This window comes from Buceros rhinoceros, unplaced genomic scaffold (assembly GCF_000710305.1).
Source record: "Buceros rhinoceros silvestris isolate BGI_N320 unplaced genomic scaffold, ASM71030v1 scaffold18954, whole genome shotgun sequence".
Classification (NCBI taxonomy): domain Eukaryota; kingdom Metazoa; phylum Chordata; class Aves; order Bucerotiformes; family Bucerotidae; genus Buceros; species Buceros rhinoceros.
In genome coordinates this window covers 13674-20078 of record NW_010410269.1, presented here as the reverse complement: position 1 = coordinate 20078, position 6405 = coordinate 13674, and positions in this window count along the sequence as shown.

Below are 6405 nucleotides of genomic sequence, written 5' to 3'. Positions count from 1 at the left end.
GACTGGATAATAAGAAGCATCTTGTATAAAAAAGAAGGGAATCTCAGACAAGCCTTTCAGAGTTCATTTTGTTGGCAGCTTTTTAAGTGGAGTTTTTTAGGCTCTTCTGTTTCAAATTCCATAATACTTTTTGAGTTAGTAACTATGAATTACGACAAGCTTTCTTGATATGCCAGGTTTGAATCCTTTAGTGGTTTTGTTTATTTCAGAATACAATAGGGAGCCGTATCAATTATCATGACTGCATAAACGTTGTTCCTCTCTACTAGAATATTCATCTTGAGACATATCATCAGATGTTACCTGTTCTGACAATCACGTTTTTGTGCCATTGTTGGGCAACAGAAACAAAGGAAAACAAAATGTTAGGAGTGTAAGGGATAAAAGAGTGTTGAAACTGTTGTTCTTTTCCTGTCTTTGGAATCTCCGAGATCTTGAATGTTTTATTCCTGGCTGTTGTTTTGTTACCGCAGTGTGAATAGAAGTCATTATCTGTAAACATTTGAAAAGAGAGATGATTTTCATAACTTTAAATCCTACAAGGGATTCTAGTAATCTGCTATGTGCATGCCAAGGTAAAGCTCAGCCTTTCATCTGGTCTGATCCCACCCAGTCAGTGTAAAATGTTCCTTTGGTGAATGTCTAAAGCTTGCAGTATCTTTTGTGAGAGGCTGACAAAAACGAAAATAGGAAGCCCAGCCTTGAAGGCAGCAGCAGGAGAAGGTGTATTATAAATTATAGCAAGATGTATTTACAGCCGTCAGGCCGTGCTCACTTGGTAAAAGTTTATTTTCAAAAGTTTTCAAAGGAAGCCTTTTTTTCATTTTGTTCTGAATTAATCATTGACTGTGATCTTTGCCCACACAGTCCACTGTTTAGTCTCCAACAGGTGGGGGTCAGGGGACTCATGTCTCTTCTCAGCAGTTTGTTGAGGATTTACTGCTGAAGAGCTTTTGAACTAGAGTATAAAATTAACAGGACCAAAATGCCAGGAGGAGTCAGTGTAAGATGGGCACAACGGTGGGTATGTAACAGTGTAATGTCACTGGGGTCAATAATGGGGTTATAATTCTCTGGTTCTGCATCCTTGGTTCAGATCAGGGCTTTTGTGTAACCTGTATGAGATGAGTAGGCAAGTCCCACTCCATCCCCTGGTGAAAAGCTGTGCACAGCATGGAACCCATGCTGCTGGCATGGAGGGACTGACTTTTAAAGATGCTGAGCAACTGTGTCTTGTTCACACCCAATGGGAATTGCAGATTTTGGTCTTAAAACCAAGCATTAATATTTCCTTCTTAGCAGTCTCGACAGCAAGGCCGTTGTCGAGTGGGCTGTGCTGTACTGAGCTGCCTCCCGTGCCCTGCTGCTCTTCTCTGCGGGTCGATGGCAACAGAAGGGGCAGGGAATTGTCAGCATCCTAATGCAGCACATATTAAGTCTTACTCATTCTGCTTTCCAGGATGCGGGACAGGAGTGGGAGACAGGAGGACTCACCCTGTGGGGCTGAGTGGGGAGGCAAGGGCAAAAGAAGTGGAAGTGGACTGAGCAGCAAGAGGAAATTCCTTTCCCGGGCCCTGCGCTCTGCAGTGCTGTTTTTAGCATAATACCAGCAGCCACGCTCTGTCTGTTTTCTGTCCTTGACAGGAACAGCAGCAGTCTTGTATTTACCTTTTGCAGAATGTCAGTGTGATTGTATTTGCTGGTTGTATCGAAAGCTGGATCCAGAGGAAGTTCGGAGGTACCTGCTGGATGGTGAGCGAGCTCTGACAGGCTGAGACAGGCTCCAGCTGTATGTCAGTCACTGGTGTCCACACTGTGTGTGTGGTCCATTAAGCCCTGTCAGAGCACACAGCACTGCGTGTACTGTGTGACAAAGGAGCTTCTGCCTTGGTGAGCTGAGAGGCTAAAGAGCATGTGAGGAGGAGAACCAGAGGAGAGAGGTCCTGTGCGTGTGCTCGTGTTTCCTGATGGCGCAGCTTTGACTGGTACTGCCATTTCCCGGTTTGTGTGTGCCGTTCATCTGAGCAAGGATTAACTCTTACTCTGAAGGTCACAAGTAATGTTCTGAGGATGTTAATGCACTCAATTGTTATGTCCTCCATAGGGTTTTTTTCTTTAATCTCCCCTATGAATCCATCCTGGAACGACTGTCTCAACGGAGGACTGATCCCATCACTGGGGAAAGGTTAGTGCTCATGTCAGATGTTTAACATTTTCAGGGCTGCCGGTGAGATGAAAGCGCCAGGCTTCATAGAAATCTAAGGAAACTCAGGAATATCATACTCTTGCTTGGGGATTCCTTAAAAGAAAAGTTAAAATTTTCATAGCTACTCGAGTACCAACCCACCTGCCCACTGCATCAAGCTCCTGTTCTCGGAACAGGGCATTTTAAAATCTTGGAGCCTGAAATCTACAGTGGCAAATAGCTCAGGTCTAACATTTTAATGGTAGCTAAATTGGTTGGTAAAATAACACTGAGGGAAGATGTCTGAAACCGAGCCTAAGTGCAGATGGTTTCCAGACATTCCCATGGGAGTTTTGAAGGCTTCCCAGCTGGGGAAAATGGAAAATGTGCTGCCTTTTACTTCCCCCAGCTCCTGTGATGGTTCTGTCTGCTGTGAGATATTAATATATTTCCTGCTCAGTAGAGCAAACTCATTTGAGTCTCTGAGTCACCGTGAGATTGGGCTCTCAGACGTGGCAGTTCATCTCACTGGCAGCCACATCACCTTGTTTCTCCGGTGACCTTCAGGTTTACTGTCTTCTCCACCTTTGTTTTTCGGGGAACAAGTAACAGTGAAATACCTTCCTAAACACCTGCTGGAAGTGATGCAGATTCACAGCTTTCACCTCTGCTCTGTTTTTGTGATTCCGCACACTGGAATTTTAAAACACTGTTTTACTTCCTAACGGTTAAGTGTATCCCACTGAACCAGGCAAACACCGAACCCTCGAAGACTAACGCCACAAACACTGGGTTTGTCCCAAAGTGATGTGTGATTATTCAGACATCTCGCTTAAGGTGCAACATTAACTTGTGACACGATTCGCTCTAACCGTGCTCTTTGGTTGAGGGGTAAGCGATGCTGTTGTTAGAGGAAATGAACAGTATGAAGCAAATCATTCTCCCAGCTCTGCATTTCTTAGATTAGCCCGTTCGTATCTGCTCCAGTTACCACGCCTCCTCCTTCCAGACTCTGGGGTTTATTCCTTCCAAATCCGTCATGAATTGAATTGTTTTAGATGCTGTATCTAATCCTTGACATTATGTCAAACCAGCACCGCTGGCTACAGCGCGGTGAAGAGGGTGGCCTTCAGCTGAAGAATTCTCATGTGGCACGAACAATGTGTGCCCATCATAGCACCAGCTGGAGCGGTGACGCTGTTCTGCACAGGGACACACACACTCCGCTTCCTGCCTCCGTTGTGCATCTATCCCAACAGTTTCAGAAAATCTGGCTGTACAGGAAGAGGGATAAACTAGTTTTTTGTTGGGCACAGGAGACATTTACTCAGAAGTGGAATTACTGTGGCAGGAAATTCAAATACCTGTTTGCCAAAGTGCTGTTAGTGATCGCTGGGAGCCTTCAGCAGTGCAGGGACATTGTCAGGGTTCTTTGTGGTGGCAGCTGCCTGGGCAGACCGAGCTGGACTGCGGCACTGCCACAGGACTCTGGCCATGAAACCCCTCTGACTGGCTGAAGAGGTGGAGTTATCTCCATGCCTCTGGCTGTGAATTCAGGGAAAACCAAATTCTGACATTTTGGAAATCCGAAATAACGAAAACCTACCTCAGAGTGAAGTAACCGCTTTTTATCCTCAACTGCTATTACAAGATGTTAACAATTACGTTCCGTCTGGTATCCACATAGAAATACAGACTGAGGTAGAGTACTTGTGCCTTTGTCACAAAGATGGTTAACAGATGCTAAGGGTGAAGGTTAGGGGGGGTTTAGATGCTTTTTTAGAGATAGGAATCAAAGGTTAGAGGTGAAACAAGTGACCTGGGGACTGGATCTGGACAGATCTGGAAATGCTGCTGAAGCTGGAGTGTTGGGCGTGTCAGGGATTTCTCCACACCTCATATGAAGTATATGAACACTAGCAGCACTCTGTGTCACCTCAGGAGAAACTCTGGGCATTCGAGTGACCAGGGTTCCTGAGAGCAGGAAGACAGACTACTTGCCCTGAAATTACCAATCACCATTTTAAACCCTCACCCTAGAGCAGAAAGAGGCACTCCCAAGGAACCGGGATAGGCAAAATCAGGGAGTGTCTTAGGAAGTGGTGGCCGTGTCCTCAACTTGAGCTGAAGCAGTGGCATTTGTATCTCACCTCCAGGTACCACACTACGTTCAGGCCAGCACCCACCCCGGAGATCCAAGCCCGTCTCCGGCAGAACCCTAGGGACAAGGAAGAAAACATTGAGAAGAAAGTGGAAACCTATCACAGGAACATCAAGGAACTGGAGGATCTTTATGAAGACGCCTTTTATGTCAATGCTGACCAAGACCCTCACGTTGTCTTTGAGTTCATAGAAAGCTGTATCATTAAGCCTCTTCCATGCAAAAAATTGAAACGTTTCTGATTAACAAGGATGATTTCTGGAACAGCTGATTTTAAACTTTGCCCTGTAATGTTTGCAGAGAGTCACTGAAGAGGAAGTCAGCCAAGGGGGTTTAAATTTGAAGCTCACCAAAGCTGAGAGAAGTACAAGGAGTAAGAAACCATGCTTTAGGGAAAAGTTTTAGGGGTTTTGCTCTGTGATCCAAAGTGTGAAGCACTGTGGCTAGGGAAGTTCCTGTGATTAATTCAAATGCCTGTTTCTGATTCTGTGATTCAGTGAATAGTAGTGTTGTCTGAACTACGTGATACCTGTGAAGCCAATTTGGAGAATTAAAGCTATTAATGTCTTTGTGTCTTAATCTACCCAGTGAGCTCCACCTAAACTACACAGGCACTGCTTGCCTGCCTCACTGTCACACTCTGCTGCAACAAGCACAAAAGAAACAGAAAAACAAAGCTTGAGGCCAAGGTGCAGAGAGATTTATTCCCTTGTTAACTCAAATTGCTTAAAAAGCTCTGACAAAACACCCTGCAGTTGCACCCGCTGTCCCCATCACCCCATTCTGTGGCCAGCCCCATGGCCAGGCAGGAAGACTCAGAGCAAGAGGAAAAAATGTCCAGAGCTGCAGAAAACTGGCTGCGGGTTCATCACTTTCAGAACCTGATTAAGGACATAACGAGCTGCAGGAGCAGACAAGTTATGAATTCTGTTTCCCTCAGTGTGGGAGGCTCCCAGCCTGTGGCTGCCCTGGCTGAGCTGTAGCTGGGTGGATTGGTGCCCTGTTTTAATTTGATCTGGCTGCTGTAAATGCTCAGCTAAGTCTTTCTTATCTGGAAAACCCTCGATGAAAAGCACAGTGTTTGGTTAGCTAGCTCAGACTCTGGCTATGGAAATGCGCATCCTTAGTGCTTCTAAGGAAGGGGCGTGATTTGTTGTGATTCAGAGGAGAACTGAATTTGGTGCCTCTGTTACATCTCCTCCTATTTCTCCCTTGTGTATGAGTGCAAATTTGCCTTGACCAGGGGATGGGGAGGAGCTTCAACTGTCTCTTGGAACCTTCCGTGTCTGGGGAGATGCAGGAGCGACGTGCACTTCACGTCTCCTTTCAGACAGTACAGGTCTCCAGGAGCCTTCTGGGTTTCAGTGGTTTCTCTGACCCTGTTGTTGCAAGGGAGCTGGGTCTTGGTTGCTTTGATCGTGTGTGTCCGGGTCTCTATGGAGAGCTGTAGAGATGTACATGCCAAATTGCCTCCTCACACCTGTAGAGTAAATGCAAGTGGGAAGGTCCTGGTTATCTGGGTGGCTGTGGGGATATTGTATCATTTTGGGAGAGCTTAAGGTCAGAATTTTCAATACCTTTGGGGAGTTTGGTGAATGGGAGTTGGATTGTCCAGCCTTGAGGGCAGCCTTAGAAATCTCAAAATAAATATCTTTGAAATCTAAGAAAGCCAAATCCTCTGGCACCAGAAGCACAGCTGAGTTCTCTGTCATCTTGCGCTGAGAAATTCCATCTCTTAGCGCCAGGCTGAAGCAGAGGCTGCTCCCACGACACAGGGCCCAGCCACAGACCCTTGTGTAAAGCTGGGCGAGGGCATTTATAACAGTCCTACCTGTTACAAATGCGCTGTTTGGTAACCTACTTGGGCAGCTGGTTTTTATGCTATTGCCATGAAGATATGCTGTAGCATTCATGCATAATTGGGAGCCCTTCTATTAATAATACATAGGCAGCTCATCTTGCTAATACCACCTTCATCTGAGTGTTCCTGCTAAATATTTTGATAGATGAAATGGATAGAGAGTGTATTTAAATACTGTTTGTACTGCAGCGAGGGTAC